Source organism: Sapajus apella, unplaced genomic scaffold (assembly GCF_009761245.1).
Source record: "Sapajus apella isolate SASKATOON/1434 unplaced genomic scaffold, GSC_monkey_1.0 scaffold25, whole genome shotgun sequence".
Lineage (NCBI taxonomy): Eukaryota > Metazoa > Chordata > Mammalia > Primates > Cebidae > Sapajus > Sapajus apella.
This window is the reverse complement of record NW_022436965.1, coordinates 5,550,014-5,560,316: the sequence shown is the minus strand read 5'-3', so window position 1 is coordinate 5,560,316 and position 10,303 is coordinate 5,550,014. Positions and strand designations below refer to the sequence as shown.

The following is a 10,303-nucleotide window of genomic DNA, read 5'->3' as shown; positions in this document are numbered from 1 at the left end:
CTCTTTAGTAGATGGTAAGCCCGCAGAAGGCACTGACTTTGATGGTTGTACTTCCCACACCATTTTGTGAATGACTCATGCTCAATGACTACCTATTGATTTGCTTTTAATTAACGTTGAGGAGGATAGTTTCTAAGATATAGTTGATCTGATATAAAAGTCATAGTCAAGATCATTTTGAGGCACTTAAGTTACTTTTCATGGGACTTTGGACAATGGTTACACCCACAGTGTTAGTGATTCAGGGAGACTGGTGAAGAAATGGATGGATTTTTAAATTTTGAGATTAGCTATATCATTAAGGATTGCAGTGATATATTTCATTACTTTAACACTTTATTGTTAAAAATCCCTGTAGATTTCCCTCAGCTTCTTGTCATGTTTTTGCTTTTCTTTGAATCAGATCACAGCCCACCTCTCCCAGGGAAACTTACTGACTATGCAGACAACTTTACTGCTTATGCCTCTGAGCGTCACCTTTCCAAATGTTTTAGAAGGCTAAGACTTAAAATTTTTTTATGTGGAAATATCCATCAAGGTCAAAAGGGGGCAGGAAAACAAAAGCTAATTTCATTCAGAAGATTCTGTTTTCTCCTGGCCTTGGCGCTGGTTTTCCGCTTGAGTCGCGTCCCCTGAGAGGGTAGCCCTGGACAGCAGACATGCGAGCTGGTGAGAATTGCCTTAATGAACAACAGAAGATGTATACAAACTTTCTTTCAATTTGTGGTAGTCCTTATTTTGCATTGGAAAATATGTGTAATTCACACCACTGTAATTCCCATTCTTATGCCAAACGCAGTCCTGGAGGAGGCTATTGCTGGCACAAGGTCTGGAGTTTGTACTGCGTTAAAGCCAGTAGCTTGTTTTTCCATCTGGGCTAGGCACAGAGTTTGCAAACTGTTTTTCTGACTTACTCATTCCATGGTAAATTCCAGTCTTGGGCTACTGTAGGACATAGACAAAGCTTCACCTCAAGGTTGCAAATGGAATACGGCCCTTGTTTAAAACTGTTCTGCTACTGGAAGCACGAGTTCTACTGAGGTTTGTGTTGGCCACCTCAGGCTGGTGGGTTCGGTTCCAAGTTTTGGTTTAGTTCTGCAAGGATTGCCACTTGGCTATCTGAGGGACTGGCCCTCACGCCGTTCCTTCCTCCCAGCTGGGAAGATCTGCTGGAGAACTTGGCTAAAGCTTTCCAGATATTACTTGGGAATAGTCATGCGGATGGCTCAAGTGTTCTTGGAGGATATTCACATTTGGAACTTCCTTATGTGGTCTGACGTGGCTCCAGCTGTTTTCTTTTCCTGTTAGAGGAGGTGTTTAAGTACTCTGCCCTGTTTGTTGCACTAAACTGATTTAATCAAACATCTCCCTACGTTTGGAGCCTGTATGTCAGTTTCCTGTGGCTGCTCAACAAATCCCACACTTAAAACAACATAAATTTATTTTTTTACAGTTCTGGAGGTCAGAGGCCCAATGAATCATAAAAGGCTAAAATCAAGGGAAGGTGTCAGCAAGGCTGTATCTCTCTGGAAGCTACGTGGGAGAATCTATTCCTCACCTTTGCCACTTCTGGAGGCTACCAGCAGTCCTTGGCTGTTGGCTGCATCACTCCAGTCTCTGCCTTCATGCTCACACTGCTTTCTCCTCTACTGTAATCAAATTCTCTCTGCCTCTCTCTCTTGTTAGGTCACTGTGATTATATTTAGGGTCCACTGAGACAACCCAGTATAATCTTTCCATTTCAGGATCCTTAATCACATCTGCAAAGTCACTTTGCCATGTAAGGTAACATTTACAAGTTTCAGGAATTGAGATGTGGACATCTTGTAGAACCACCCTTCAGCCCAGTACATAGCCTGATGCATCTGAATTTGAATCCTGGCTCTAACAGTGTTTTATTCTTTCTAAGCCTTAGATTTCTCTAAATGGTGTTAATAATGTTTATCTCTCATTGCATTGATGTAAGATTTTAATGAGTTAAGTATATAAAGTCCTAACACCGACCAAGTTCCCCCATAGGTGTTCTGTTAATTTTAATTTCTTTTTTTCTTGTCTCCTTTGATAATATCTAAAACAATAAGTATTTTAGTTCAAAGGCAGTGAACTTCGTAAATTTTGCAGCACAAATGCAAAATACTAAAAATATGTCCAAAATGACTAACACATGGACAAAATACTGTTTAATATCCAGTTAAGGTTCCATTGAAGTTTGAAGCTGTAACATAATGCAACAGATAATGTATCGCTGTGCTTAGAGTCATAGGCATTGTAGTATGAGTGGAACTAGAAGTTCCACTTAAATAAGGTACTGAAGGTTTTCTGCTTTCAACATCTCTGATTTGTTAAGATACTTCAGACCATTATATGTTTGGGGCAAAGAGTATGAAAGAGGGAAGCATATCATTTTTCAAGACATTAGTATGGTTTTTATTTAGGTTTAGAATAGATTAAAACAATGATCATTTAACAAATATTAATTGAGCCTTTTTGATATGTCACACAGTGGCCAAGATTTTGCTAATATAAATATGCAAAGCCATGGTTCCTACCCTTATCTAATGGAGAGACAGAAAATAAATGTGTAATTCCTATAAATTAAGGTAAGAATAGTAATGGTCAGAGTGGAAGCACAGGGGAAGGGGTGCTGAAGTCTGCGGGGAAAATTGGGTACACGGTGTGGAGGGGAGGTGGTGGTTCTTGAGCCTACACTTCAGGAAGGAGAAAGCCTTTTCCAGGTGAATATGGGGTAGGGCAACCTAGGCAAAGGAGACTGTATCTGGAAACAAATGAAGGACCAAAATATTGCATGCTCACAGAACCACAAGTATCTTAGCATTGCAGGAACAGACAGGCTTAGAAGAAATTTATCTTGAGAAACAACATCCCCAGCATTGAATTCATGTATGAGTTCAAGTTGATTTTGTTTGAAAAGCCCTGGATAGAGTGAACAAACATCCTACAGAGTGGGAGAAAAGTTTTGCAAACTATGCATCTGACAAAGGTCTGATATCCAGCATCTATAAGGAACTTAAACACATTTCCAAGAGAAAAACAAATCATTAAAAAGTGTGCAAAGGACATGAACAGACGTTTTAGAAAAGAAGACATACATTTGGCCGAAAATCATATGGTAAAAAGTTCATCATCACCGATCATTAGAGAAATGCAAATCAAAACTACAATGCGATACCATCTCACACTAGTCAGAATGGCTATTATTAAAATTTCAAAACACAGCAGATGTTGGTTAGGTTGTGGAAAAAAAGGAATGCTTATACATCATTGTTGGGAGTGTAAATCAGTTCAACCATTGTGGAAGACAGTGTGGTGATTCCTCAAAGAGCTAAAAGCAGAAATACCATTCACCCTAGCAATTCCATTACTGAGTATATATGCAATGGAATATACATTGCTCTATTATGAAGACACATGCACATGTATGTTCATTGCAGCACTATTCACAATAGCAAAGACATGGAATCAACTTAAATGCCCATCAATGGTGGACAGGATAAAGAAAATATGGTACATATACACCATAGAATAAGATACAGTCATAAAAATGAATGAGATCATACCTTCTGATGGAGCTAGAGGCCATTATCCTTAGCAAACTAATGCAGGAACAGAAAACCAAATACTGCATGTTCTTGTTTATAAATGGGAGCTAAATTATGAGAACACATGGACACATGAAGGGGAGCAAAACACACTGGGGCCTATCAGAAGGTGGAGGTGGGAGGAGGGAAAGGATCAGGTTAAATAACTAATGGGCACTAGGCTTAATACCCAGAGTGATGAAATGAGCTGTATAACAAGCTCTCATGACACAAATTTATCTATATAACAAACTTGAACCTGTACCCCTGAACTTAAAAGTTAAAAAATAGAGCATAGGGGCTCACACTTGTAGTCCCAGCCCATTGGGAGGCTGAGGAGTTTGAGACCAGCCTGGCCAACATGGTGAAACCCAGTCTCTACTAAAAATACAAAAATTAGCCGGGCGTGGTGGCATGCATCTGTAATCCCAGCTACTTGGAAGGCTGAGGCAGGAGAATCCCTTGAACCCAGGAGGCAGAGGTTGCAGTGAGCCGAGATCACACCGGTGCACTCCAGCCTGGGCCACAGAACGAGACACTGTCTCAAAAATAAAAATAAAAAAATAAAAAAAGAAGTCTCAATGGTCTTGCCTTAAAAAAAAAGTTAAAAAATAAATAAGTAAATAAATATAAAAATAAAAGCAGACCAACTTAAAAAAAAAAAGGACACTGGGTAACCTAGAGCCCAGTTCTACTGTATATGGGAAGCTCTGGGCATACAGTGTGAAGGAGTCAATTCTTGCCCTCCAAGTCCTTAGGGTCTAGTATAAGAGCTTCTGATTAATACCTTAAACTAGAAATATGGATAGTGTTTACAGTTTACGTGGATACTTTTAAGTGGATTTTTTTTTCTTTTTCTGAACCTTGGCGAAAGTTGAGGGTCGTGAACATAGAAGTTAAAATGGAACTTAGAGCCCATGTATTTTGTTACCAACGGCAGTAGAGATGGTTGTCTGCCCAGCAAATATTTATACTCCCCTTCTGTAGTGAGAAATAGTTACTGGGACATGGCTTTCCAGCCAAGGACTGCATTTCCCAATCCCCCTTACATCTAGGTAGGGACGTATGACTAGGCCTCACTAATGGAATCTGACATGCATAACTTGTTGGCTGAGGTGGTTGAAAAAATAAATACCTTTTCTAGTTTTTCTTCTCTTGCCTCCTAGGTGGACTAAATAAAAAACAAATGCTCCATATTTTCAGAGTATGGTGGAGCCACAAGATAGAAGGAACTAGGTCCTGAATCATCACATTCAGGAAAACCGTCAGCCAACTAGAAATACTCTCACTGGATTGATAGAGGAGTGAGACAGAATATTATATTGTTTTAAGCTACTAAAATGTGGGGGGTTTTGTTTGTTTCAGTACCTTGTATTATCCAAGTTATCACATGAGGAGGATTCCCTTATGCAACATACCATGCTTCCTGGAATTGGTCTTTATGGTCATGAAGGCCTAGTGCTTTTACTTGACAGATGTCATTGGTAGGTACATCTCTCTTGATTAAGCTAAAATCTGATGAAATCCTGTTAGCTTTAGCCATTGATCTCTGGAGCAAGGCCAGGTAAGAAAGTGTGTGTGTGTTTGTGGTATGGAGGCTTCTTTTTGTGGTAGAAGAGGCCAATTTTAGAGGCCAAGTCTAGCTGGGAAGAGTGTTACCTGGAAAGGAATTTGAGAAAATGTCACACTGAATACAGTTGTGGTTAGATGCAGAGATGGACTTGAAAGATGCTGTCTAGAAGCTCAAAGTGAGTCTCTAAGTGTTGAGTAGACCCTTAGGTGATGAAGACCAGGAAGACTGAGATATTAGCATCTATACCCAGTAATGGGCGTGAGGGGTTAGATGTGTCTCTTCTTGAGTGGTAGGGAACTGTTGCTTAAAGGAATCGGAATAGATGAGACAGGAGCGACAGGAGCAACAGAAAAAAATCTGCCCCTCTGTTCTACTTATGTTTTCATGTCCTCCATGAGCTTTATCTTCTCCAACCTAAGCAGACCTTTCTATTTCTTTGTTTTTTGAAAAAAAATTTTTTTTGAGACAGGGTCTCGCTCTGTCACCCAGGCTGGAGTACAGTGGCACCAATCATAGCTCACAGCAGCCTCCACTTCTTGGGTTCAAATAATCCTCCCCTCTCAGCCTCCAGAGTAGCTGGGACTACAAGTGTGTATCACTATGCTTAGCTAGTTTTTTATTTGTCATAGAGATGGGGTCTCCCTATATTGCCCACATGTATCTCAAACTCCTGGCCTCAAGCAGTCCCCCCATCTTGACCTCCCAAAGTGCTGGGATTATAGGCATGAGCTTCAGTACCTGGCCAGCAAACTTTTCCTTCTCTTGTTTTTTTTTTTTTTTGGAGTTTATAGACATCATAAAATTCTTTGTATTTTCTTCTGGATTCATATAAGGTTGTGTAGAATTAAATATCGTACTTCATATATGGCCAGACTAGTATAGAGCTCAGTGAGATGATTATTCTAACATCTGAATGCTATACGTAGGGTACAGTGTTAGGAGATTGTGCTTTGAAATAAAACAGACTGGGGCCAACTTCTGCCACTTACAAACTGGATGAGTTTGGGTAAAATAGTTCTCTGAGCCTCAATTTCTACATTTAGAAGAGAAAAAAATTACTGTATCATATGGCAATTGCTGGGTAACAAAACACCCTAAAGTGTAATGATTTTAAAAGATATCTGCATATTATTTCCCAAGAGACTATGGGAGAGTTGGCTGATCTTGGCTGGACTCTTTTTTCTTTCTTTTTTTTTTTTTTTTTTTGAGACAGCTTCTCACTCTGTTTCCTAGGCTGGAGTGCAGTGGTGTGATCATGGCTCACTGCAGCCTCAACCTCCTGGGCTCAGGTGATCCTTCTGCCTCAGCCTCCTGGGTAGCTGGGTGGGTAGCATGTACCACCATACCCAATTAGTTTTTTGTAATTTTTGTAGAGATGGGGTTTCACCATGTTGGCCAGGCTGATCTCGAACTCCTGGGCTCAAGCGATCTGTCCGTCTAGCCTAGATTCAAAAGTTGAAGATTTCATCTCTTGATGGGGGTGGAGTAGTTAAAAAGTCTTGTTGCAGTGGAGGTGAATAGAGGGAGGCCATTGAAGCCAATAATGCATTTAATTGACCACAAATACCTACTTCCAAGAGTTTTAATGAAAAATAAATATTATGTGCAAATGATCTGATATACGGTAGGCAATCAATAAAGCTAGTTTTTTTTCTTCCATTCCTCTCCCTTACTTCTTCCCTATTAATAAAGTCTAGAAATTTGTTAATTCATTTTTTTCTTAACTACTACAGTATTATTATTATTTTAGACCTGAAATCCAAACTTTTTTTATATATAAAGCTGTCTCTCTCGTTTTGTATTTATATAACATGTTATGTTTTCTGGTCCTAAATTTAAGATTTAAAATTGGATGGCCCATATACTGTGAAGATGTTCACAATAGCGTGGTGGTTTCCAGAGCACCCACTCTGGAAACAGGCTGCCTGGGCTTTAATCCTGGCTCTGCCCTTCACCAGCCCTCTGACCTTTGTCAAGTTACCTAAACTGCTCTCTGTAGAGAGGAAGTTGTAATAGGGTTTTGTCATCTCCTATCGCCTACAACTGTTGTGAGAATTAAGTTAATATTTCCGAAGCCTCTAATATTTCTGAAACAGTGTCTCGCGTGTAGGAAATTCTACATAAGCAGTTGTTAAATACATAAGTGTTTGAATCTCCTGAGTGTTGCAATTGTTCAGCAAATTTATAACCCACTTAGGTTTATTTTCACTATCTTCTCCAATGAATATTATGAGAAGCTCCACATGCTTTGTTGGAGGCTATGTGCACGGTGGCTATTGCATGTTTTTGATCAACTTTACAGTCGCATCAATAAAGGCGTGAAGTTAGTTTGAAATCACTTTATTGAAAGTATAATATTTGTTATTAATATTATTATAATGATGTTACAGCTCTTTCAGAATTTATATGCTAGATTTTCTGGCTTTCACTGGAAAACCCCACATGCAAAAAAATTATATTATTATCTAATTATTATTAACTAATGTCCAATTTTTCACAAAACATGTTTAAAAATTTTCTCTAGACATTTGTCAGGGAGCAGTCTATATTTTACAAGTTCTCATCTTTTATCTTTTCCCTTCTGTTTTTTTTTTTTTTTTTTTAATTTTTTAAATTAGAGACAGAGTCTTACTCTGTCAACCATGTTACCCAGGTTAGAGTGCAGTGGTGCGAACATGGCTCGCTGTGGCCTCTAACTACCTGACTCAACCAGTCCTCTTGCTTCAGCCTCCTAAGGAGTAGCTGGGACTGCAGGCACACACCACCACACCTGGCTAATTTTTAAATTTTTTTGTAGAGATGAGGTCTCACGGTGTTGCCTAGGTTGGCCTTGAACTCCTGAGCTCAAGTGATCCTCCCACCTCAGCCTTCCAAATTGCTGGGATTACAGGCGTGAGCAACCTCACCCAGCCTGTTATTCTTTATCTTTATGATGTTTTAACTGATTGGGATATTTGGAGAATTTATTTTGTCTTTAAAAATAGCTCAAAACTACCATACTTATGTGTAATTGAATACATAATTACAACACATTGTAAGAAACAGATAATTACAAAAAGAAAAGCAAATTTTAAAAAAACACCCAAATTTCTACTGTCCAGAGTAAACAAACTATTAATATTGATGCTTTTTTCTTCCCTCTCTTCCCTCCCTCCCTCTCCCTCCCTCCCTTTATTCCATCCCCTCCTTCCTTCCTTCCTTCCCTCCCTCCCTCCCTCCCTCCCTCCCTCCCTCCCTCCTTCCTTCCTTCCTTCCTTCCTTCCTTCCTTCCTTCCTTCCTTCCTTCTTTCCTTCCTTCCTTCTCTTTATGGAAGAATGCTGTTCATACCATTTTATAGCTTTCTTTCACTTAACCAATTATTAACATATTTCTACAACATCTGTTCAACAATATTCTACAGTATTCTACAACATCATTTTGATGGCTGCATACAGCTCTGTTGTGTGGATAGAAAATAATTTAATTAGCAATCCTCTATTTTGGAGCACTGTTTTCAGTTCTTTATTATTATTACAAATGTTGCATTTTGAACACTTTTATAGGTAAAATTTTATGCACAACCATGGTTATTTCATTGGAATATATTGTTTGTTGAGTGTAAAGCATAGAGCATTTTTAACCTTTTAATGAATTTGCCAAACTTCAGCCCCCTGCCCCAGAAATATGATTGTGGTGTATACTCTTGCTCTTGTCTATTCTGTATTAATAATAATAATAACAAATCTTCCCTCTCTTTGTTCTGGAGCATATGCATTAGTGAACTCAGTGAGTGTTAGAAATCTACATCTAATTCGAAAAATCTAGCTGGGCCCACCAGCATTAATTTGCTGTAGAAAGGCTTTAATATTTTTATTATCTTAGTTCAAAACCATTTATGAGCCATAAGTTCTATCCATGAAATGGGTCATTAGATGGAGATTGGCTTATCACTGAGCTCTAAAGCTCTAGAAATCTTTTTGTCTCTAAACAGGAAACATATAGGCCAATAATCTACTGAACACCTAAGAGAACCAGTGAGCAGTTGTGATATGATGGAATCTACCACTGATTCCTGATGTAAAATTGTTCAAGGGAGGGGAGCTAATTCTTAATGGAAGCCGGACACCATACCCATGGGGAGAGTCTGCTTGGTGTCTGAAGCCTGGCAGCAGGTAGAACTGCAGCCAGTTGGTGGCCCAGCCAGTGACAGTGGACCAAGACCTATGCAGTATGTGGAGAAGACCCCTCCCCCCACTGCACAGCATTGTGCCCATTAGCCTGGGTGGAGTGGTGGGTGATAGAATCATCCAATGGTCGTAGCAGCTGCCTGAGAAGAAACACTAGTATGTTTTGAACCCTTCACCAAAAGAGAACCATGGTGCCCCATCCACCTCCTGCACCCTGCAGAGCACTGGCCACACCTGAAGTGGCAGCATTTGGACTTTTGTGCCTGCTGTTCCCTGGTCCCAGCTGTTCCAACCTGCCAGAGGTCAAAAGGCCAAACCTGTCTGACCTCTATTCTGCTCACTGTGCCCAGGTACCAACCCATAGGACTGGCAGGAAGGAGCTCCAGGCTAAACAAGAAAAAAAAAAAAAAAAAAAAAAAGAGAAACCAGGCGCTGTACAACATTTACGTCATTCAATCCAAACTGCAGGTTTACTGAGGTTATGTATTAGCCCTCTGATTCTCAGAAGGAGAAATTGAAGCTAAGAGGTTATTCAGTTTGTCTGAAATCACCTAAGGCCTAAGAAGTTGTGATTACAATATAGGTCTACCCGACTCCAAACATTTATGCCACCCAAGCTCATTCCTGCCCTTATCATAGTTCACTATCCAATTGAACTATTAGCTCAAGAACATTCCTTGAACACAAAGATCAAATAGCAAGTGGATATGGTATTCAATAATACATGTCTACCTCTCCTGAGCTCTTAAGGCACTCAAAGATGGAACACAGCTGTTTGGTGGCCCCTTCCTATGTCCATAATTTAATGATGGTAAGAGTCAGGAATCTGACTGCTCTAGTACTTCTTTCTTATATAGTCTCCAAATTTAATAACATGAATTGGTACCTACTAGCCATGAATTTATAGTCCTAGAAACATTGACCTGGACAGATCATCTAACAGTATCACTTCTAATTTTTAACA

The 10,303-nt window shown here is 39.6% G+C and overlaps 1 non-coding gene across 1 annotated transcript; it reads left to right on the top strand.

The window, feature by feature from the left end:
- The first annotated feature begins 7,551 nt into the window (after positions 1-7,551).
- LOC116560354 lies at positions 7,552-7,613 on the top strand. The gene has a single exon (XR_004272934.1). It is a non-coding gene; the product is annotated as a U7 small nuclear RNA (small nuclear RNA).
- Positions 7,614-10,303: the final 2,690 nt, after the last annotated feature.